Genomic DNA, 25760 nt, shown 5'->3' on the forward strand with positions numbered 1-25760 from the left:
GGGCGCATTAGGGACAAAAGTAGCATTGTGTTTCAGGAGCAGGAAAACGTGGCTAGAGTTTTAAATATGTACTTTGCATATGTATTCAAACTAAAAAAGGACAATGTGGGCATTGAAATGAGGGAGGTGGACTTTAATGTACTCAAACAAAATAGCACTGAAAGGGAGGGCGTATTAATGATTTGGAGGTGGATGAATCTACAGTCCCAGATGAGATATTTTCCAGGCTCCAAGAGAGGAAATCACAGGAATTCAAACGTTAATTTTTAAATCCTCTCTAGCCACAGGAGGGGTGGATAAGATCAGAAATTTCATGACACCAGGTTATAGTCCAACAGGTTTATTTGTAAACATAACCTTTCGGAGCCTCAGTCCTGAAGAAAGATCTTCATCACAAGAGGGGTGCCAGAGGTTTGATTGACAGCGCGTGGGGTACAAGTTTAACATCATTGTTATGGAAATTACCAGAAAATGTTTTGAGGGGCAAAATTAGTCTCCATTTGGAGAGACATGGATTCATCATGGATAGTGAGCATGCATTTGTCAAGGAAAGATAATTTCTAACAAATTTGATTCAATTTTTTGAAGAGGTGGCATGGACTGAGGATGAGGGTAGAGCAGTTGATGGATGTCATACACTTCACTCAGACTTTTGACAAGGCCTCACATGGCAGACTAGGTAAGAAGCTAAGAGCCCATGGGATCCAAAGCAGTTTGTCAGTTTGGATCCAAAATTGACCTCGTGGCAGACATCAGAGGGTTGAAGTTGAAGAGGTTTTTGTGATTGGAAGCCTGTGCCCAGTAAACCGCAGCATTCCATGCAGGGTCTCTAACTGTTTGTGGTGCATATTAATGATCTAGAGATGGATATAGGAGGTATGATCAGTATGTTTGCAGATGGCTCAAAAAAATGGCAAGGAGGAAAACCCTAAACTGCAGGATGAAATAGGTGGGCTGGCCAGATGGGTAGAACAGTGGCAAATGCAATTTAATCCGAAAAGGTGTGAGGTGATGCATTTTGAGTTGACTAGCAAGGCCAAGGAGTACACATTGAATGGTACAACCCTGGAGCGTACAAAGGGCCAGAAAGACCTTGCTGTTCGTGTCCATAGATCCCTGAAGGCAATAAGAAACGTAATTACGCTGGTTTAAAAAAAAATGGAATACTTGCCTTTATCGATCGAGGCATTGAATATAAGCTAAGGAGGTTGGGATGGAGCTATATATAGCATTAGTTAGACCACAGCTGGAGTACCGTGTGCAGTTCTCATAGGTACATGATAAGAAGGATGTGATTGCATTAGAGAAGATGAAGAGGAGATGCACAGAATGTTGCCAATTCTGGAGCGATTTGGCTTTGAAGGGACACTAGATAGCTGGAGTTCTTTTCTTTAGGCTGAGAGGGCACCTGATTGAGGTGTACAAATTTATGAGAGGCATAGATCAAGTAGATAGGGAGAGCCTTGTCCCCTTGGTAGAGCGGTCAGTAACAAGGGGAAGCATTTTTAAGGTAAGGAGCCAGTGATATAGAGGGGATTTGAGCTAATTCTCTTTCACCCAAAGAATGGTGTGTATCTGGAATTCACTGCCTTGAAAGACTAGAGAGGTGGGAAACTTCTTGACATTTAGCATGCATTTAGGTGAAAACTTGAAATGCTATTGCATACAAGGCTACAGACCAAGTGCTAGAAAACTGAATTTGAATAGATGGATTTTTGATGAGTCGGGTGAACATGATGGATTGAAGAGACTTTGTCTGGTCTGTAAAACCTCTCTGACTCATTGACATCATTCTGCACCATACATTCACCATCCAACCAACCAAGCTAGGAATAACAACGTTAATCACATTTTACACAACCTACAGTAGGAGACTCTGAATGGGATAGGGTTATATTTTCTAAGGTCTACAGTGTAAGGAGTGTATTGTAACACAAACACCCCAGCCACCCCTCCCCACCATCACCTTTTGTTCTAAGTGTGGCAGTGTCTGCCAAATCCTTGTCAGACTTATAGCCACCTACCGACTCACCTTGAGTGAGGAAGAGAATCATCCTTGTCTGCAAGGGCTCACTAATGAATGATGACGACAATACCCAAAGCCAAAAATATGTTAGACAACAAAGCATCCAACAAAATCCAGCAGTTAAGAGGAAACATGCAACAAAACTCTGGATTGAATATCCAGAGTTGATCTAGATTTCATATTATAGATATTTCACAGTTGTCTTTTACTGAGGTAAACAATGACCAGCTGTATTTGGTCATCCTTGACTAGTTGATCTATATTAGATTAATGGAGTAGTTAAGTAGCAAAGTTGGATGTTGTAGAATCTTACAGGTAACTATACAAATGCCATTGTGTGGCATTTTAATCACGGAACTAAACTAGCAGCTAGAGGCCATGTTAATTTCGTTAATGCTTTTAGCCTTTCCATGGTGAAATTACATAACATGTTCAACAATCCAGCATTCAATCATGAAGCACCAAAAGAGCATTCTACAGCGCTGAATTTGAATCTAATTAAAATTGCTATCTACTCAGAGCCAAGTGTGCTCCTGTAGACAATGTGTCTTGAATTGAATAACTCCAGACTCATGTCTTTGAAGTCCAGAAGACTAGAGACAAAGGGGAGAGATAGTGAGCTTTTCTCTATTTTCATAACCAGGATGCCATAAATATGTATGCAAAATAGATCCTGAAATGCACTGTATGAATCAGAAAGGCTGCAGAGATGAAACCAGTTATGAAGACACTGGATGTAAAAGTGAAGCTCATGAAGGTCAGCTGAAAAATATTCTTTTCTTCCATAATTAAAAACATGCTAACTTCACACTGAAACAATTTTCTTTCAAGTTTTAAATAAGGCCACGCAAAGGCCTGATTCTTTTCCACTGTTGCAGCAAAGACAAGTATACCGCAGGCAATACCAGTGTATAATCTGCATTTCTCAGCAAATATACTCAATAGCATTGCCATCTCAAACATAATGTTGGATGTGACTGTCTTTCGCTGAGAGTGACAGAGGTTTATTAAGACAGGAATCATTGAAAGTGGCAGAAAGGTAAGATATAGAATAGCCATTGCTTGAATGACAATGCCTTATAGTGTGCAAGAATTGCTGAATGTCAGAAGTGTGTGATATGGGACTGAGGACACTGAAAGATTGGAATGGTAGGTCAGTAGGCATTTCTGTGAGCGGCAGTGGAGCAGAGCAAGAGCTTTCTCTAAGTAAATGAGCCAAGCAACCCTATGAATGAAGGAGTGAGTGATCTGAGGTGGGCAACGCTGTGATTTAATAGGATTGAGGGGCAGACTGAGTGTATGTCATTGGACGGACATCAAAATGTTTGCCTGAAAACTTTTGAATTGGTGTACTTGAGCAGCTAGTGCTGTGATTTAACAGATCCGTTTCTGCAGATAACACTGGCATTGACACATCTGTCAGTGCCTGAACGATATCATTGTGATTACCAGGCTTGTTATTGTCACCCAGATACAAATGTGATTGACAGGTTTATCATTTCCTAATAGATATCACTGTGCTTGATGAGTTTGAAGTTTGACAGATATCGTTATGATTGACAGCTATGTCTTTGTTCGATATCACAGCAAGTGAGTTTTATTTTCCTTTGACAGATATCATTATATTTGAGAGGTTTGTCAAAGTTTCACCTGTAATTGACTAGAGTGTCATTGTCTGACAGCACTGCAATTAACAGGCTTGTCAATGAAAGATCTGGCTGTGATTCAGAGATTTGTCATTGACAGATAACTAAATGTTGACAGGCTTGTCAATATCTGACAGATATCACTGTGTTTGAGAGGTTTGTCATTGACAGATATCACTGTGACTCACAGGATTACATCTCTGCGATTGATAAGATTTTTTCAAAGTGTGACAGGTACCCCTGTGATTGACAAATTTTCCAAAGTCTGATACATACCATTAGAAGAGACAATATATGACAGAAATCTCTGTGACTGACAGATTTGTCATTCTCTGATAGCACTGAGATTGATAAATTTGTCAAACTATAATAGATATCACTGGAGTTGACATCTTTGTCATTGACAAATATAACATGATTCCCAAGTTTGTCATTGACAGATATCACTTCAGTGACAGGTTTGTCAATATCCAACACATATCATGTTGATAGCAGCTTTTAGCGAGTTTTGAGAAAGATGACAGCTTTTGTCATTGTCTGGTAGACATCACCTTAGTTGACAGGATTTGTCATTGATGGATATCACTGTGGCTGACAGTTTAATCAATGTAGAACAGACAGAGAAAGCAGATTGACAGAGAAATATCACTATATTGACAGATTTGTAAATGTCTGATGGTTGTCACCATCACTAAAGAATTCCATCCCATGTGACTCATATCATCATGACTGACAGTAGGAGAATTATTTAACGAAGAACACAGTGATCAATAGATTCTGCATTGTGTGCCAATCATAATTGTAATTGACAGGGAGAGCAATGGGGCAGATATCACTATCATTGTTACATTCACAACCTTTTGACAGGTATCATAAAACTGACATGAAGTGTTGCATTACATATCCCATTGATTTGCAAGGTGAGAAATATTCAAGTTTCATAAATGAAACATTTGCAATTCAAACCAAATTCCTGAAAAGGAAATTAGTATGCTGAAAGGGTCATAATTCCTCCACTGGTCACTGGCAATCCCAATTGATGGCCTAAATGTGCAGTTGTCTTTATTTATTCACTTGTAGGACTTGGTCATCACTGGCTGGCCAGCATTTATTGCTCATCCCTAATTTTGAAGGCAGGAGTGACCTGAGGGAGGAGTTTGACCCAGAAACACTGAAGGAACAGCAATAGTGAGTACGGCAAGTGGTTTGGAGTAGAACTTGCAGGTGTTTGTATTTCCATGTATCTGCTGCCTGTCTTTCTAGATGGAAGTGGCCGTGGGTTTGGAAAGTGCTGTCTGAGGACTTTTGGTGAATTTCTGCAACAAGTCTTGTAGGTAGTACACACTGTTGCTACTGAGTATCGGTGGTGGAGGGGTGGATGCTTAAGGATGTGGTACCAATTAAGCGGGCTCTTTTCCCTGGATGGTATCAAGCTTCTTGAACAATGTTGGAACTGCACTCATCCAGACAAATGGAGAATGTTCTATCACGTCTCTGACTTGTGCCTTGAGGACAAGCAATGGGGAGTCAGGAGGTGAGTTATGCATTGCAGTATTCCTAGCCTCTGACCTGCTGTTATAGCCACTGTATTCATATGGCGAGTCCAGTTAAGTTTCTGGTCAATGGAAACCCCAGCATATTGATAGTGGCTCATTGATGGTAACTCCATTGAATGTCAAGGGTTGGTGCTTAGATTGTCTCTTTCTGGCAAAGGTCATTGCCTGGCATTTGTGTGATGCAGATGTAACTTGCCTGTTGTCAGCCCAGGCCCGGATATTTTCTGGACCTTGTTTGAACAGGGGCTGCTTAAGTATCAAAGAAGGTATCATCAGAGAAAGGTTTTCATGTTAACAGCATGTCTCAAGGTAGTGCAGACGTGTTGCTGTTTCTATCAGATTCACTGATATTGCTGTTGCCATTACTTCGCTCTTTGAGATTTTCAACTTGGCAATTTTGCCTTCCGGTTTCATACCGAAAGTCTATGCTTTTCCTAGTCAGGTACATGTATATTCATAGAATCTTTTAAGTCTACTTCTCTAAACCCAAAGCAAACAGTCCTGTTGTTTTTGAGGTTGGTTGGCTCACTGAGCTGGTTTGTTGTTGCACAGATGTTTCGTTACTGTGCTGGGTAACATCATCAGTGCAGCCTCCGATGAAGCGTCGGTATGTTTTCCCGCCTGGTTTTTAAACTCTGGAGTCCGTTGAGCAGGGTTGCCTCACTTCTGGATTTCCTTCGTAGTAGAGTGTATATGGGGTCGAGTTCTATGTGTTTATTAATGGCTTTCTTCGTGGAGTGCCAGGCTTCTAGGAATTCCTGTGCCTGTCTCTACTTAGCTTGTCCCAGGATTTTGGTGTTGTACCAGTTGAATTGGTAGTTTTCTGTATCTACTAGCAAGGAAAGCAATGACAACACTACTTGAACAAGAACACAACCCCAGTGAAACCATCTCCACAGACAACATGCTCAAACTACTGGACCTACGCCTGACCACCCACTTCACTTTCAACGGCCAAACATACGAACAAATCAACAGGACACCCATGTGATCACCTGTCTCCGGACTCATTGCAGAGGCAGTGATGCAAAACTACAAAGGACGGTCTTCCTGCTAATCTAATCAAAACTATGGATACGCTACGTGGACGATGCCTTTGTCATCATTAAACAGACTAAACTAGAGGAAACACACAAACTTATAAACAACACCCTCACCGGAATAAGATTCACCAAAGAGGAGGAGAAGAAGAAACAGCTCCCATTCCTGGATCCTCATGGTAGAGCGCAAGACAAATGGGGAACTGCAAACGAAAATACACAGAAAAGCCACACACACAGACCAGGTACTGAACTTCAGCAGTAACCATCCCAGCACACACAAATGAAGCTGTGCACAAACACTATTTAAAAGGGCAACAACACACTGCAGCAACACAGAACTGCGACAAGAGGAGGAAGAATACCTCTTCCACGTTTTCAAGAACAATGGATATCCAAAAACATGGTCAGATGATGCCTACACGAACAGCATCAGGAAGATACTACACGCTCCGACACACTCATTGCACTACCCTATATAAGGAACAAGACTCCTACGACAGCTGGGCATCAGAGTAGCATAGAAGGTCACATCAACCCTCCAACAACTGCTCACTCGAACTAACCGCCCACTCCCCGCCATGGACAGGACCGATGTCATCTTGCAAAATCCCCTTCAAAGACGGCAAGAAACACTACATCGGACAAACAGGAAGGAGACTAACAACGAGAGTACATGAGCACCAACTGGCTACAAAAAGACACGACCAATACTGATCCACATGGATGAGGAGAACCACCAATTCAACCGGGACAACACCAAAATCCCGGGACAAGCTAAGCAGAGACGGGCATTGGAATTCCTTGAAGCCTGGCACTCCACGAAGAAAGCCATTAATCAAACTCGACCCCATATACATTCCATTATGAAGGAAAACCGGCAGTGAGGCAATCCAGTTCAACGGACCCCAGAGTTAAAAACCAGGTGGGAAAACACACCAATATTCCATCGGAGGCTGCACAGAGGATGTTACCCAGCACAGTAACAAAATGTCTGCAGAACAACAAACCAGCTCAGCGAGCCAACCAACCTCGACAGCCATTACCCAAGTTACAAATCAATTGCAAAACCTTAGAGCCCTGTTGTTGTTTACCATAGTGTTAATTCTTAATTCGATTTATTATACTAAAATAGTTTTCTGTCTGTGAGATTCTTATTTGCTGTTGCTACATGAAAGGAAACTATTGACATGAAATAACTCTTTGGCTCGCTGGATTTTTTAAAAAGCGAGAAAAGTATGCCAGGATTGAAACTGGAATTGCAATGTGACACTCTGTGCCTTGGTGTTGCATTATATGTCATGCAAATCACAAATTGCGAAAAGTTAGTTTGAGTTAAACTTTTAAATCTGAGAAGAACACATCCACTGTCAAAGGAACACTAAACCAATGCACCCAGCTGATGTTATTACAGGACAAGTCAGATTCCAGATTGAAATCTGACCTGACAGACCATTTCTTTTGAGTGAGGAAGTCTTTCACTGAAGCGTAAGTATGAAATGTTGCAGATTTAATTTTAACAGTAAAACAGAAGCTTGTTATATACAAAAATGAGGACAAAACCGAATAAACCAGTCTGTTTTTATGTATCACAATTTGAAAGATTTTGAAACACAAGGCAGAATACAATGCCATCTGTCTCAATACCTTCTCTTTCCAAAACTCAAATACCACAGTGAGTTCCCTTCTCTGTCACATTTCTAGAGTTAACTCAACTGCTTCTTCTAATGTCCTGTCTTTGGAGCTTGTTTGCCTTTTTTTGACTCTTCATACAATTGAACATCAATGTTTTTAACTTCAAATAACTGTTTCAATGCCTTAACCAAACTGATCTGGTCTGGAATTTTCAAACTAAAGCCTTCACACTTAGTAAATGTATTTCTTGACCATACTGAAATAACTGTTCCTGCAGGAAAAAAACTGTTTTTACATCTAAGCCCAGTCAGATTTGCTGGGAACTACCCCAAAACTTTCCAATCTATGGGTTTTCCATAAGCAAAATGCAATTTTTGGCTCTTGTGAACCAAAAGCAACCTAATGTCTTTCATTGCATACTCTTCCCACTTGAAAAATTTTGACAAAACAAATAATCTCATATTATCACTCCAGGAGGCCATGTCACCTGCTGCCTGACACACACTGCTTAATACAATGGCTCCAAAGAGACTGACAATTAATTGCTGAACCCATTCATACATAGTGACCAAAGTCTACATGCCCTAGTTCAAAATCCAAACTCTAATATAAGTGATATTAATATATATATAAATCACACACTTTATATCACATACCTCCAAGTGTTGCTTTCTGACAGCAATTGTTATATTATCTATTTTTTTCAGCTCTTACCTTCTTTCAATTTGGCATGCTGAAATTGTACTTCACTATCTGCTTTACTTTACATTAAGCAGATCAAGCATAGATTGGATAACTTTTTTGGAATACTTCTGTTCAATCTGCAGACAAGACCCAGAGCTTCTAGTTGCTTTTCACGTTAAGTAATTCTCCCCCTTATCACACACTTGCCTTTCTGACCATGGCCTGCTACATTGCTCCAATGAAGCTAAATGCTGGCCTGAGAAACAGCACCCTGTATTTTGATTTAGATTTCCACACCATTTGTGTTCAATGTCTTTAGCTCATAATCTCTGTCTTCTTTTGGTTCCATCCGATGTTGTGTTTACTTGTACTGCTTGTCTTTTACTCTCGTTTTGTTTTGCTAGCTTGGTTTTGCATAATTACTTTCCTTAACCCTTTGTGTTTGTGTTGAAATGTTTTCTGTCTCATTCATGTCTTACTTGGAAACCGCCTTTGTGTCTGTACTTTACGTCCTATCACTCTCTATGCATGTTGCATCACAAAGTCTTAGTTAATCTCCCTTGCCTGTCATGTAGTCATAGGCCTTTCCTGTGGTACTTTCAACAACTGTCCCCATTCCGTCTTCCCTCCCCACACTTTAAAACTTTTTGCAATTCTGTCATTCTTCAGTATTAGTGAAAGGGCACCACAACCTGAAATAGTTGACTGTTTTCTTAACAATTGTTGTCTGATCTGTTGAATAGTTCCAGATGCATTGACATGATCTCATCTTTCCAGCATCTGCAGTGTTTTTTTTTAATGAATTGGTCATTTGTCTTTCCCCTCGTTAATATATTGAGGCGAATTTGTCACTGCCCTAATTGCAGCAAGTTAAGTCAGCACAGCACAGGGATGGAACATGGGATTTTCTTGGTCTCAGTGACGTGGTGCGACAATACTGAGTCTAACAAGCTAATGAACAATTTGAAGACTCCTTTGTTCAGTTTTAGTTATATCCGAACACATTGTGCATCACCTAATTCATTTAAAAATGTCCAAAGAGCCATTTTTTCCCCCGGAAGTGTGCAACAAGATGTGCAAATCAAAAAGCTAATGGAAGTTAAAACATCTGTTTCTCTTAGCTGCCCATGATCTGAATATCCTCATGTAAAAATGAATTACAGGCAGGTATATGAAATATAGACCTACAGTATAGGATGGAGAGAATCTAGAGAAACAAACACTTCTATCTCGGGCAGCAGATATTATTTTGTAACATTCATGGGTTTCCATCGTGGGAGATTTCTAATTTCAACATAACTTTTTATGGTGATGATTTTCAAACCAAAATAAATTAGGAGAGGTAATTCACTGGCATCACTGTGTAGTATTTCTTTTTCTAGAAGTCGTTTGGAAAGACAGAACTGTCCTTGAGACAGACAGACATGAAAAATTGCTTGTTACTTCTGGTGATATGGGAGATCTGAGAAAAGTAACAGGAAATGGAACATAACATGCCGCAAGAGAAGTTGCAGAAGATGTGACTATAATACGGCACAGGTTGAGAAAATATATTTAAGCAGCTCTATTTATTTGGTTAAAAGCAAGCCTGTCTTGTTATAGTTTTCTGCGTAATGCTGATTTTATTTTATTATTCCTTACCAGCCCACAGGGGTCACTAGGACAACCAGCATGTATTACCTGTCTCTTTCTGTCCATTGAGAAGGTGACAGTGAGTTATATTCTTGAATGGTTGTGAGTGGTTTGGTGCAGCTGAGTAGCTTGCCAGCTGGACAGAAATTAACCATTAAATTTAAATTAAATTTTTGTGCATCTGAAGTCACCAGACAAGCACAACGTATTTCCATCTGTGAAGGACTTGAGCAAACTTTCACAAAAAAAATTGCAAGTTGCACAGCCACTATTATTGGGGCTAGCTTTCTAATTTCAGGTTTATCTAACTAATTGGCCATAATTCACCCCAGTTGCCATGATGGGATTTGAACTCATTTTTCTGGAGCAATAGTACAAACCGCGGAATATGTGGTCCCATAACAAAGCTTTATGTAATCATACCCATGAAAGGTTGTACAGTTGGTTACGCTGCATGTAGATACACTAGGGGAACCTCTATTGATATTTATATTTGGGAAGTGTGTACAGAGCACAGATGCACATACTTTCCCCATCTAATATCAGCTATTGTGACAGAAGACTTTAAAGGTCCAGATCTTTCAGTGAAACTGGAAACTCTGGCCCAGATTTTCTGATGGCTGGACAGTCATTATTCCAGCTTCAGGACTGTGTAGAATTCCCATAATAGCATACTAAAAAGGAATTGCCCAGGAAGTTGAATTTTCTGCAATTCCAATCCATCAGAAACCCTACCAAAGCCTCCATTAAACAGAAGACATGGGCGATTTCCAGTGAAACTAAATGAAATAGTTACTTTGGAGAAGTTAGACAATGAAAGACATAGAGTCACTATCAGCCCCCATTAACAATTATTCACCCTTCCAGCCAGATCATTAGCAAATCCTTTGTCTGCCCAACTGTCTTTCTCTCTCTTTGGGCTCTATCCTAACGTTTTACTCCCTCCTCCACCGACCTCCCTATTTTCTGCAAATAAATCGATGTTTACCTGACCACCATCAGTTCTGAGGAAGGGCCACCAGACCTGAAATGTCAACTCTGTTTTTTCCTTCACAGATGCTGCCAGACCTGCTGAGCTTTTCGAGCAAATTTGTTTTTGTTCCTGATTTACAGCATCCGCAGTTCTTTCAGTTTTTATGAAGACATAGAGTGACACTTGAGGAATCATTTTACACACCTCATAGTTATTTCATGCGCCCTGAACTAAACCTGCCCAGACCGTGATCTGATGTCACTCCACACCCACCTCAGGTACCAACACCCTCTGCCTCAGGACCCGACATTGGCGCCAACAATCCTGAAACCCCCACTCCGAATCCTGAAACCCCCACTCCGAATCCTGAAACCCCCACGCTGAATCCTGAAGCTGCCACCCCACTCTGCACCTGATCACCCTCCACTGCCCAGACTCGACCTCTGAACCCCATCTCTGCCCCTACCCCATCCCGCTGCTGCCAGTGCTGACCATTATCTCACCTATTCCACTGCTGACACCCCCAGCCCCCGAAATTACCTGTGATGCTGCTAGACCTGACAACCATCCGAGACCTGTCATCTATCCTCCCTGCCCCCACCTGACCAACTTTACCCACCCACCTACTACCACCTTCCCTAAGCGTTGCACCACTCATTACACCCTGCCACCTTACCCACTTGGCACTCTTATCCTTTACCACCCCCCACCCCCATTCATCCTAACCCCTACCTCACTGGTGAACTACTCAGTTAGCACCCTACTTAACTAACATCCTACCCACTGCCTCTCCGACTCTGTGTCCTCCCAGCACCCTACCATCACACTTAGCTTCAGAATTACAAATATGGCAGTCAGCTGCTGTGAAAAGTCACCATGCTTGATCTGTCTTTAGCTATTTAATGCTACAAAAGAACTGTCAGAATGGATGTACAACTCCACGTCTCTGAAGGAACCCCAAACGAAATGTCCTCTCAGAAATGTGGACCTCCCTTCTTTCCAAGAAAAGAAATGACAGAGTGGCAATCTGAGTGAGATAGGCCTCTCCTCAGGAACTCCAGCCCCTTAATTCTGACCAGGATGGAAGAAAATAACGCACTCATACCTTCCTCCAATTTTTCAATATGATCTACAAAGGAAGGATCCTTAGTCCAGGAAATGTCAGTGGGAGCAGCACAGAGAGTTCACATAAAGGCCGTGCCCTACTTTTTACAGCACTAACTGCTATACTCCAGCCAATAAAATATTTAATTGTCCCAAAGCTTCTTTGAAAATCTGTGGCGAGAAGTAAACGAGGAGGATGGGTGATGTGGATGTGTATGATGATAGCTCGTCAAGTGAGCACTGTGGTATGTGGGATAGGTGAGTAGGGTGGTTATTGAGTGAGATACACAATGGGCTGAGGTGAGTAGGGGTTGTCAGTTTGGGTTGGTGGGTGAGTTGGGGTGTTGTGTAAGGTTGTGAGTGTGGTTGTAGAATCAGAGAGGTAGTCATGGATTAGCAAGGTAATCCAGGTGCCCAGGGGACATTGGCAAAAGGGGTTCAGTGTGCATGATTAGTTATGGGGGGGTTGAGGTTGATGGGGGGGTATGTTGAATGGCTGCCCAGAATCCACAATAGGTTTTGTCCTGGTTAACATTTATTGGGCAACTATCCAGGTAAGTAAGTTGAACGATCCAAAGTCCTTGGCTCCAATTCAAAGTGAGTGACTTCTTCAGAAGGTCCCAGAGAGGAGAAGAATTGTCCAATGTTTAGTTGAACCTCCCAGGAAATTCCCAGGGAGCCCTTGCTTTGTGACCTCAGTGGTATCCTGTAGCATATCTTAAGGTTATGTCCAGTCTTCACCTTCAGGATTTCATGACATCTGGGTCAATGAAAATTGCTAGGCAGCAAGATCTGGAAAAAGGAGGCTAGTTAAAGGCTTTGGGATTCCTCAAAACATATCATGGATTAATTTGGCCTCTTGTGTATCTGTAAGAACTCTCATGACTGGCAGTTTGGGTTTGAGTTTTGTTCATAAACCAGCTAATGGTGGCCATATTGACGACTTTGACTCATCCTCTGGAGTTTATTGCAAAGATACAGGTCATAAGGCGGAAGGGACTCAGTTATGTGGAGCACCCCCGATTGAACTTACTCCTGCCCGATGGGATTTGGCATTGGTTCAAGGCTCTGAAACCTCCTTTGGAAGCTCAGCCTCACAGTCTGAACCATCTGTATCTTCTTTACCTTCCCATTCAACTTGGAGGAGTTGCCTGTATGGGTTACTGCTGTATACCGTTTACTTCCTTGCTCTGATCAGCTGTCTGTACTTACTATGGCATTCCTTCCTGCCATCCAAAGGTAGCAGGGCCCCGGGTGGCGGGGAGTCTGTCAGAGCCCACCCTTTTGCCATCATTGCCTTTGGTATGGAGGATGCTGTAGGCAACAAACCCTCTCAGTCAGGGCTGAAGATAACATATGGACTCCCAAGTCACTTGTAATCAACCGCACTATTCCCAAAATCATTGCAAAAATTAAGTTTAAAATAAGCGCACAAAGTTTCCCAATTTCCGATTCTCAGACTCAGGTTGACAGAAAACCGACCACATTTCTATGCTTAACAAAAATGACTGTTTCCAGCTAGTAATTGGACTCCAGCCACAAGTAAACAGTTATAAAACATTGGCCTGTAACACTACAAATCAAACCTCTAATCCCATTATACATGTTAGCACGGCTGCCTCACAGCACCAGAGACCTGGGTTCAATTCCACCCTCAGGTGACAGTCTGTGGGGAGTTTGCACATTTTCCCTGTATCTGCATGGGTTTCGTCTAGGTGCTCTGGTTTCTTCCCATAGTCCAAAGATGTGCAGGTTAGGTAAATTGGCCATGCTAAATTGCCCCCAGTGTTCAGGGATGTGTGGGTGAAAGGGGAATGGATCCGGGTGGTTTGCTCTGACGGTCAGTGAGGACTTGTTAAGCTAAAGGGCCTATTTCCAAACTGTAGAGATTCTACAATGAAATTTCCCACTTGCACTCATTAAAAATAAGTTACGGGTAGAGGAAAGCTGGAAGGATCCTTTTGGTTTCTATGCAGGTCAGAATATGACTTAGCTTTTCAGCAGATATTCTTCAACTGTTTCCACTGGAAAGAAATGTAGGGCTTGTTAGCTTAATCAAGGTCCCTGACTTACCAATTAAAAGCCATAGCTTACAACAAAGTTTTCAATTGGAGTAAGGCAAATTCTAATGCTATGAGACAAGAACTTTCAAAAGTTAATTGGAGTAGACTGTTCTCAGGTAAAAGGACGTCTGACAAGTGGAAGACATCTATGAGTGTGATGATGAAGAGTTCAGAGGCATTTTGTTCCTGTTAGAGGCTGGTAAGTTTAAGGAACAATGGATGAATAAAGATACTGAGATTCTAGTCAAGAATAAAATAGAATCTCATATTAGGTATAGACAACTTTGTTCAATCAAATCTCTTAATCAGTATAAAGAGAGAAATCAGGAAGACAAGGAGGAGATATGAGACAGCACTGGTAGACAAGGTTAAGGATAACCCAGACGGATTCTATAAATACATTAAGAGCAAGAGGGTGACTCGAGAGATGGTAGGACCTCTTAATGATGAAGGATTTTGTCTCTGTGTTGAACCCCACATCTCTAGATGTGAGAGATACTTAATGAATATTTTGTGTCAGTTTTTAGTGTGGAGAAAGAAGTGGAGTCTAGAGAATGCGGAGAAATAAACTTTGATGCTTTAAAAACAGTTCACATCACAGAGGAGGAAGTTTGGGAGATCTTAGAAAATATGAAGGTGGATAAATCTCCGAGACCTGATCTCATGTATCCCAGATTGTTGTGAGAAGTAAGAGAGGAAATTATGAGACCCCTTGCAGAAATATTTGCCTCATCTGTAACTACAGGTGAGATGCCTGATGACAGGACCTAATCTACTTTTGTTTAAGAAAGGTTGTAAGGAGAAACCGGGGAACTATAGACCTCTGAGTCTGACTTTGGTTGTGGGTAAAATGTTGGGGTGTTTATAAAAGATCAGATTTATGGACATTTTGAGAGACAAATTTATTAGGGATAGTTGGCATGGTTTTGTATGAGGACAGATGTGTCTCACAAATTTGATTGAGATTTTTGATGAGTTACCAAAAAGATTGATGATGGCAGAGCAGTAGACATTGTTTATTTGGATTTTAGTAAAGCCTTTGACAAGGCTCTGCACGGTAGACTAATTATTAAAGCATGGGATTCAGGGTGAGCTTGCCAATTGGATACATAACTGGCTTCATGGAGGGAGACAGAGAGTAATGGTGGAGGATTGCTTTTCAGACTGGAGGCCTGTGACCAGCGGTGTTCCACAGGGATCAGTTATGGGCCCTCTTTTGTTGGTCATTTTTATATATGATTTGGATGAGAATATAGAAGGCATAGTTTGTAAGTTTGCGGATAACACTAAAATTGGTGGCACAGTAGACCGTAAAAAAGGTTTTCTAAGATTTCAGAGGGATCTTGATCAAATGGGTCAATGGGCTGAAAAATAGCAGATGATGTTCAATGTGGATAAATGTGAGGTATTGCATTTTCGTACCACAAATAAGGGTAGGGCTTATGCAATTAATGGCAGGGCCTGGATAGCATTGTGCCGCAGAGGAATCTAGGCGTCCAGGTACGTATTCTTTGAAGCCTGCATCACATATAGACAGGGTGGTTAAAAAGCCATTTGGCATGTTTACCTTCATTGCTCAGTCCTTTCTGTATGGAGCTTAGGAAGTCATGTTGAGGTTGTATGGGACATTGGTGAGGCCCCTTCTGGAATACTATGTCCAATTCTGGTCGCCAGTTATAGGTAGGATATTATTAAGCTGGAGAGGGTTCAGAAGAGATTTACCAGGATGTTGCCAGGTAAGGAAGGTTTGAGATTTAAAGAAAAGCTAGTTGGGACTTCTTTTATTGAAGTGCAGGAGGTTGAGAGGTGACATGATAGAAGTTTATAAAATAATGAGAGGTATAGGTAGAGTTAATGGTTGTTGTCTTACCCCTAGAATGGGGGATTTCAAGACTATGGGGCACATTTTTAAGGGGAGCGGAGAGACATTTAAAAAAAGACATGAGGCAATTTTTTTACACAGAGGATGGTTCATGTGTGGAATGAACTTCGTGTGGAAGTGGTGGATGTGGGTACATTTATAAGGCTTAAGAGACATTTAGATGGATATATGAAGAAAGGTTTGCAGGGATATGGACCAGGAGCAGGCAGGCTATTTGTTTTTCAAAACTTGCAGCAATTCATTAAAATACTAATTTTAACACAGTTCTTTCTCATTTTAGTCTATAATTTTAAAAAAACACAAACAAAAGCAGTCCTCTCACTTTCCAATATTTGTCTCCATCTGCTGTAATGATGTAACTTTGATGTGATGTACTAATTTTTATTTCATGTCCACCATTTCCAGGACTTCCTCAATCGTCTTTCTGTCTGTAGAAAATGCCAAATATCCTCCTGTATGCCATAACTCAAGTGCTGTCAACTTATGCCAGTCTCTAGACTGTTTCTTTGCTTGTTGTACATTATTCATAGATTAGAAAATGTAACAACTTGGCTGGACTATCAGATATTAGAAATCAGATCAGATGGGAGGAAGTGGCGCAGTGGTTAGAGGGTAATAAGTTACACTTCACATAACAGCAATTATTTTTCAAATACACTCATTTCAACTTTTACAAAACTGGACATTATGTGTGGTATGATTAACTGATCTGTTCCACATTTCGATTGGAGGTGTCTGAAATGTTAAAATAAAAATCCCATTAGGGGATTTGGTACAAGCCAAATGTTATGGCTAATCAAAGCATCTAGAGTTTCGAAACCTTGTTCAGTTTGTCAATGCCTCTTGGTGGAGGTTCTATGCCACTTTGCACAACCCTCAACATCTCCTTTAGAATGGTCTCTATCCACAGATTATCTTGTGAATACTCATTGAGTACAAACAAGTGCAAGCCTCAGAGTGAAGGCAGTCAGTCAGGGCCACCTTGGAGTTCAAAATTCAATCACCACTCTATCCCCGCAGATCTCCTCCTGCTCACTACAGTTTCTTTCTTAACAATTTCACTTGGAGTGAATTCCAATTCCGCTTCATGGTCACGTGGTGTTACGAGGAGATGAGGAGAGGTCAAACACACAGAGGATTAACTGGCTTGTCACACAACCCTCTTTCTCCAGTTGCCCCAAATATTGCGGTGTCAGAGCAGATTCTAGGTTCATGGTTTACAGGGTTAGATGATACGAGGGTAAATTCCATTCATAGTGAGAGTTGCATAGTCCAAGTTATTTGTCTCCACCCAATTAAGTACCCAGTTGATTGTCTGGATACCTTGCTAATAGGCAGAAGATGCCCCATTTACACTCCTTCAAGATATTTGTAATTGTTGAGGCTTTGGAGCCACATCGAGATTACTTAATGACTTTGCAGCATTGAAGGTACAGCGATGGAAAATGCAGCCAAATTTGACTGTTATTTCAAGTAATTGGAAAGTGCTTTCAATTTTTTTTAAAAGAAAGTCAGTTAATGTTTTCTCACCAAGAAATACATAAAGTCATTTCTTTCAAATAAGCATTGCTTCACAGCAGTAAAATCAAAACAGCTCCATAGTCTCGAAATAATTGTGGTATGAGAATGTGAAATTGATTTCTAATTATGATCATTGCAGGTACAAGGACAAAAGGTTTTTGTTCATAAATGCTGCGATAACTCTGAAACTGATTCTCAATCGATGGTTTGGACCAAATCCCCTACTAGGATTTTTATTGTCATATTTCAGATAGCTCCAATTCTGACAGGAAAACATCCTTTTGGCTTAGAAGACATAACTAATAATAATGTCAAAATACCAAAAAAGTATAAATTAAAGCGGCAAAATAAATTTACTGAGGAGAAAATCTACAGACTTTTAAGCCCTCCCATTCTCTTTAGTAATGTCTAAATCTACAGTATTATAAACTGCACTTTTTATAATTTAAGCCTGTAACACAGGGATCAAAAAATTGAATATACCAATAGTTTAAGTTGTAAGAACCCCATGTTCCATCTCTCTGTCAGCCTAATGTTTCTGAACTAGTCTCCAACTGTCAGCTTATCGGGACTACATGATCTTTCTTGATGTATTCTTTGGCGTTTTGGACTTTACACCCTTTGATGTTGCAAGTTACTTAATTAAATAGGGGATACCCGTGACATGTCAGAGAATTAAACATGAGTAAGAGTAGTGGTATATCAGTGATTGAAAGCAAATTCATCCAAGGTACTTAATTTGATCAGCTCTGTGTCTCTGTCTCATTACTATTTGGCTAGTCAAACCTTTAGAGCATAATTCTGTTATTAATGGAAGGTCAGACAGTGGTCATGACTGTAGTTATGAACCTATTGATAATAGCCTGGAAGTAATAGTAACGATCAATAATTTGATGAGAGGAATGCCTAGAATTTCTATGAGGCTTCGACCTGCTCATTCACTGAAACAGCAGCAGAGGATCACAGATATCCTGAAGAAACATTGCAAATATTTATTACAATGGGAGATTGGAGAAGTTTTCTCTTCTCTGTCAACATGATGCTTTTGAGATGAAGTCTGCATAACTATGTGGCCTTGTGACCAAAGCTTTTAAAATCCTTGACGTCATTGGATCTAAACACTGAATTGCATGTCTTTTTGTTAATCATTGGTATGTTAATCATGTTCAGCTTTTCACATTTATTGTTGGTCGACAGTTTTTCACAAATCTTGAAGTTCTGACAGAGGGGCTGTGTTAGGGGTATAGGTGTAGAATTTCACAGTCTAGGCAGAAGCTGACAATTTAAAGTAAAATTGATAACCACTGGAGCATTGCATGCATGTATAGATACTGTTAGTGACTGCAGATGGCAAAACCTTCCAAATTCAACAGATTTTTCTGCAAAATTGCTAGTGACTGAATGTCTGTACAATACTAGCAGAGGACCTAAACGGTTCCTCAGGAACTGGGAGTAGGAGAGGGCCACAAATGTCCCAGAAGTAAGCTGAAACAGTTTTATCTCTAACCGACCTGGTTGACCGAATACAAAAACTTTGAAGCAATGTCCAAATCAAGTATCTGTCCTATTCTGCGTCATTGAACTTTCATTGGTGGAGACTTATCTGTATTATACAGGAACTCCCTCAGGCGATTGCAGGTCATTCTTGACAGGAGAAACCATTGCATACAGCTGCATACACTCTGTCAATTTCACAAATGCTCCTATCTATTTAACCAATTATAGTCCAATATTTAACTGATGCACTGTGCTCTTCTTTCTGCATTTTGTTTACCTTATGGTAACTGGCCTCACCAGCAAGCAGAAGTACACCCAGTGACACCTCGTGCTTCCTTAATCTGTCACTCATTGGCAGTTTTCTTTGCCTGCATCACGCAGTAACAATTGCATGCTAATTCCATATTATCTAATCTTACAATTCAGGACGTAACTGCCAGCTATATAATCTGTACAGCAGTATCGTCAACACTGCTCAGTGAGTTATATTCTGGTGAATGTTGGTGGCCCAGTAACAATGCATTGATTTAGTTACAAAATGTAGGAATCTCTGGAAAGGTCAACACATATTGGCCATCCTTATTGCCTTTGGGAGGAGGTGGTGAGCTGCTTACTGGAATCCCTCAGACTGTTTAATGAAAGTACACCCACAATTCTGGAGTTCCAGCCTTTTTACCAAGAGACAGAGAAGGAATCAGATATACATCCATGAGAGGATGGTACAGGAAAGAACCTTGGAGCTGGTAGACCCGGAAGGCTGCCTTGCTCTTCAAAACCATAATGATTACAGAGATAGTAAGAACTGTTGATGCTGGATTCACGTGAAACATCAACTTTCCTGTGCCTCAGATGCTGCCTGGCCTGCTGTGTTCCACATAATGATTTCCCCTTGGGAAGGGTATTGTTTTAAAAAAAAGCCTTGACAGGCTGCTGTGGTCATCATATATATGAGCCACACTGCTGCCCTTATGTAGCAGTGGCGATGAGAATGAATGTTGAAGTTGATGGAAAGGGTACTGGGCAAGCACGGTCTTTTGTCCTGGATGGTGTCAAACTTCTTGAGTGTTGTTGGAGCTACAATCATCCAGGCAAGTGAGGAGTATTTTATCTCATTCCTGACTTTTGCTATTATTCATCAGATGAGGGTGTCGCTAGCTGGCTCAGCATTTATTGCCCATCCCCCTGGTTGCCCCTGAGAAGGAAATGGTGTGCAGGATCCTTGAGCATTGCAGCCCGTTTAGTATATATATAGATGATGCATAGGGGTTGGAAAGGACGATGAAGTGTCACTTACTGCATAAATTCCCACCCCCTGCTCCTGTTAAGTGTTTAGTTTCTCAAATAGCATGTGACAGGACTGCAGAGTTTTGATACAATCTAAGGTTGTGGGATCAGGGAGTGTTGTCTACAGTGTGCTGATTCTGTTGTTTAGACTTATAGAGCAGCTCTAGTGGTTGACACCTCATTTTTAGATATGCTTGTGTTGTTCCTGGCATGCTGTCCTACCGCAAAAGGGAATAAAAACCATCCATGGTGGCTCAGTGGTTAGCACTGCTGCCTGTCAGCACCAGGGACCTGGGTTCAATTCCAGCCTCGGGTAACTGTCTGGAGTTTGCACATTCTTCCTGTGTCTGCATGGGCTTCCTCCAGGTGCTCCAGTTTCCTTCCACAGTCCAAAGATGTGCAGATTAGGGTGGATTGGCCATGCTGAATTGCCTGTAGTGTTCAGGGATGTGTAGATTAGGTGGGTTAAAGGGGCGTTGGTCTGGGTGGGATGCTGTGAGGTTCAGTGTGGATTTGTTGGGCACACTAAGGATTCTATGATTCAAATGATCTGTACTGGTTTGACTTATTTTGTGTACCTCAGAACAGTACTCCAGTTTGACAGTTCATTTTAAATCTTGCTGTGTTTTTAACTGTTTTATTTTAACACTCAACAATCCTCAGGCAAGCAGGCTTGTTTCCTGGCTTGATGATAATGGTAGTAATGTTAGGGGTATGAGACTGTAGATTGTGATGAAATTTAATTCTGCTGCTGTTGTTGATTCAAAATATGTCAATGCTCCCCGGCTGAGCTTCTGGATAATATTGTCTCATTTAATGTGGTGTTAGTCCCGCATCATACGATTAGGGGAGCCCTGAGAGAGAACATTGGAACCTGTCTCCCCAGAGACTGTGTGGTTCCCACACTTATCATTACTGCCTGAACTGATGCGTCCACAAATAGGTAGAGGACTAAGGTCAAGGTTTTCCTCAGTCTTTGTCTCTAACATCTGCTGTGTCTTTCAGTGCTTAGCTAGAGCATTCAGTGGCACTCCTGCTCATAGATATTCAAGTTCCTACTGGACATTCTGGATCTTTGCTACAGTCAGCTGAAGGAGGAGTATGTGGAAGGGCCCTTCATTTATTCCTGTATAACAAGTTTCACATATTAGAGATGAAAAGCATCACCTGCATTGTCAAGGACAATGTGGTGTAGAACTGAATGAACACAGCAGGCCAGGTAGCATCAGAGGAGCAGGAAAGCTGACATTTCGGGTCTGGACCCTTCTTCAGAAATGGGGGAGTGGAATGGGACTTTGAAATAAATAGAGAGAGGTGGGGAGGCGATGATGGAAGGTGGATAAAGGAGCAGATAGGTGGCGAGAAGACAGACAGGTCAATGAGGTGGGGATGGAGCCAGTAAAGGTGGGGAGTTGGGATGGGGGTTGGTCAGTGAGGTGGGAGGAACAGGTAGGTAGGAGAAAAGGCAGACAGGTCAAGGAGGTGGGTGCCATGTGCCTGTATATGTGAGCTTTACATTATGGTTTTATTGTTTCTTTCTTGTGATTAGCAAGCAATAAAATTGCTCTTTCTCTCACTTAAAAATGAGTTACAATTGGCTCATTAAGGTTTCTGGTGAAACAGTTTAGTATATTTTAATGGGAGAACAGTACAGGACTAGAAGATATGTTTTAAACATATTTTTTTGCAGCCAGCGGTGGTGGATGTAAGCCAAGACAGCTAAGCCCATTCATTTTCTTACAGGGTGTCTTCACTAGTGCATTCCGCAGTTCCAACAATGATTAGGCGCGAGAGATTTTTGTTCTCCATTCCTAATCCACAGAGACTGAGTCCAATTGTATCAATTCAAATGCTGCCTGACTAGAGATTGTCCAGCAGAACAAAAAATGACTCAAAATTAAACCTGCGAGAGCTGGCTCTGTCTGCTTCACTGCTTTCTGTTATTAATTAATGGGTATGTTATCAAAAAAGTAAAGCTTTCTTTAGTCAATTTGTTTTTGGAATGAATACTATACTGTAGAAGTGTTAAAAATCATGTGGTGCACATCGCTGAGTACCATGGCAACGACATACCAAAGCAGAGAAAGGCTCAGTGTCTAATCTGGATTTGATTTTGGATTTGTGTTTGCTTCACTTGTTGGTGTTACCATTCTCACATCAAGATTCTGGTATTATGTATTCCAGAACTTGTCTTTGCATTTACTTGGAAGTCTGAATCAACTTAAATCAGAAGGCAGCCTTGGGGAAATGAAAATAAATGTGAATGGGTTCTATTAGAAAAGTCTTAATTTGGCAACAACCCTAGAGCTCACCCTGAGAAAATAGCTGTGTAGGAGAAGGGGAGGGGAGAGACTTTGTTCATCATAGTTATTTGTCACGGTGGTCTCTGCATTCTGATAAAAGCCACCTGATGGGAAGGGGAAAATTGTAAGTGTGAGCATTATAGAGCTTTAAAAGGAAGCCATGTCCACAAGACTGATGTAATTCCCACTTTTGTTTTAAATTTCAATTGTGCCTTTTTTTTTATCTTGTTCCTCCGCACCTCCTTCTTTAAGGAACTAAATTGACCTTGAATCTTGCTCCCTGGGTCTCTGACATCTCAAACATTGTTCAAAAAGAAATATGGTTTTCCTAATAATACTAGAATAGTGTGTGCCACAAAGCTGTTTATCAGTCATTGAAGACACCAAATCTGACTGTATCCTTAGAGATGGCATTTCATAATAAATGAGAATCTAAAACCCGGTGACTCGCCACTGCCTGTTCTGAAGATGTCAAGTTCAGTGACAGCCCTTGTTAAAAATGTTCTTGAGATGGACCATGGGTCTTTCTGGAGAATGTTCCTGCTGATGATGACTCCATTCCCTTCTCATTTGAACTGGTTTGGAAATCTAAAGGCCATTTCAAATTGATGCTTCAAACATCCATTCCTGATACACAGACAGCTGGATCCATCTGCCCGGCTGCTGAAATCATCTGGTGACATTGTATATAGAATTTTAAACATTCCGCACATTTTCTGAAAATTACATAAAGCATCCTCATTGTCATCTGTATGTGCAGATACATTGCTAATCAATGGGCGTCTGCTGATTTACCACTCATCAAGAATACGCACCTCATTCATTAAGTGTCAATATCAGATCAAATTTGCAATGTTGTCTGGGTACTCAGGAAAGCACAATTCCATATCATTCTGTTGGATTATATTGTCAAGGATGAAGTACTGATTGCAGATAGCGTATGGAATAGATGCCATGGAGTTTTCTCTCCCTTCTAAATAATCATGTTTTTATGACTCTCTTTAAACTTAAGCTGCCTTGTATGGCATGGCTTGTGGGCTGAGAGGAGCTTGAGACTAGTAGTGGGATTAATTACCCTTCTCAGGGATCTCCTGAGCAGTGTAATCTGCTGTAGCTGATTGCAAACAGCTCACATTACTTCCGTCCACACATCAGCTGTGTTCTTGCGAATGTGAGCAGCTCCTGCCTTCTCATTCATTTAAGTCGAGGGGAATTGATTCTACCTTTTTTTGCATGAAGTTGAATTTTATTTTCAAACTGCAAAGGATTTGCATTCACGTTGCTAATATTGCAGGGTTGAGAGCTCTGCCTCGTTAATGGTGAAATGCTATCACAGCATTGAAAAGAAAGGGTGAGTACAGGAACAAAGCGATGGGCAAGATAATTAACACAGCCATTTTGTACATCTCAAACTTCACTGTTCATGAGAATTGGTTTTGTCAGGCTGGAAAATGTGACATCTTTTTCAGCTTCACATGCACACACAAAACTCAGCTTTTGCATGGCGTCGCTCAAAGGTTTTGTAACATAGCAATATGTTTCGTGTCAAGGGGACATAGATCTTGTTATACTTGATTTCATATAAAAGCAAAAGAATTCTTAAAATGGTATACTTTTCTAACTTCGAAGAATGTAATTACATGACTCTTGTTAAGTGAATTTGTTATATTGTGTACCAACAGACCTCTATACCATTTGTTACCCAGTGCATATGAGAGATGTAATGGTGAAAAAACTAGTTTATTACTTCTACTTTGTTCAAGCTCATGTAAAGCATAAATACGAGCGCAGACCAGCTGTACAGAATGGCCAGCTTCTGTGCTGCAAGTTCAGGATTAATTATAATTTATGGGGAAACGATGGCCTTGTGGTATAATCACTAAACTATTAATCCAATAACTCAGTTAATGTTCTGGGGATCTGGGTTAAAATTTCTCCACAGCAGATAATGGAATTTGAATTCAACAAAAAATATGGAATTAAGGGTCAAATGATGACTATGAAGCCAATGTCGATCATTGGAAAACCACATCTGGTTCACAGACGTCCTTTAGGGAAGGAAGTCTGTCACTTGGTCTGGCCGATATGTGACTTTACGCTCACAGCAAAGTGGTTGACTCTTAACTACTCTCTGAGCAGTTAGGGATGGGCAATAAATACTAGCCTAGACAGAGATGTTCACATCCAGTGAATGCATTGGAAAAGAAAATAACAATTATGAAGGCCTGAATTCAGGTGTCTCTTGACAACTAGGAAAATCTGAAGACAACATCGGCTGTACTAAAGCATTCCACTTCTCTCGGTTTGAGGCAGTGGAGTAGATTCTGCCTCTGTGTAATCATGGAAAATCACGGGTGATTCTGAGTCAGCAGCCTAATTTACATCTCTCCTGATTTTTATATCCATTGAACTCAAGATCACAGCTCTCTCCAGAACGCTGTGATATTATTTTGGAGACACCTTCACTCTTGTCTCTGATGTAAAGCCAGATGAGAATACTTAGATGAAAATCCCATCCAGTAGCATTAATGAATGATACAAGGTCAGATCATAAAACTTGAACATGAAGTGAACTCTTTTTTTTTGAATATATGATGTAAAGCCAGCTGAGAATACTTAGTAGATATCCCAACTGGTATGAATAATGAATGATGCAAGGGCAGATCATTAAATTTGAACAAAAGCGAACATTTTCTTTGAAACAAAAAACTTGTTTTAACATAAATAAAATATGGCATATAGGTTCCTGGACTGTCACCAGCAACTGCTTCAACTTCAGAGATACTTTTGTAAAATAAATTGGCTGGCACTCATATTCCTGGCAGCATGATTGCCACCTTAGTGCAGGATTGACCAGATTTTCACTTGGAGCATGACTAAATGGCAACAAAACACTTTTCGCTGTAGCTTCCAA

The 25760-nt window shown here is 40.9% G+C and overlaps 1 protein-coding gene across 6 annotated transcripts in view; it reads left to right on the forward strand.

Annotated features, from left to right (window-relative positions):
- The window catches only part of dlgap3 (discs, large (Drosophila) homolog-associated protein 3), a 690985-nt gene that overhangs the window by 511245 nt on the left and 153980 nt on the right, over window positions 1–25760 (forward strand). Inside the window, exon 1 of one of the 6 annotated variants that reach the window (XM_048558168.2) lies at window positions 24113–24197. The exons of the other annotated variants lie outside the window; for them this stretch is intronic. The gene's annotated coding sequence lies outside the window, so the exon portion shown is untranslated. Of the gene's footprint in view, window positions 1–24112; window positions 24198–25760 lie in introns of those variants that run through there. 6 annotated transcript variants of the gene reach the window in all.

This window comes from Stegostoma tigrinum, chromosome 24 (assembly GCF_030684315.1).
Source record: "Stegostoma tigrinum isolate sSteTig4 chromosome 24, sSteTig4.hap1, whole genome shotgun sequence".
Lineage (NCBI taxonomy): Eukaryota > Metazoa > Chordata > Chondrichthyes > Orectolobiformes > Stegostomatidae > Stegostoma > Stegostoma tigrinum.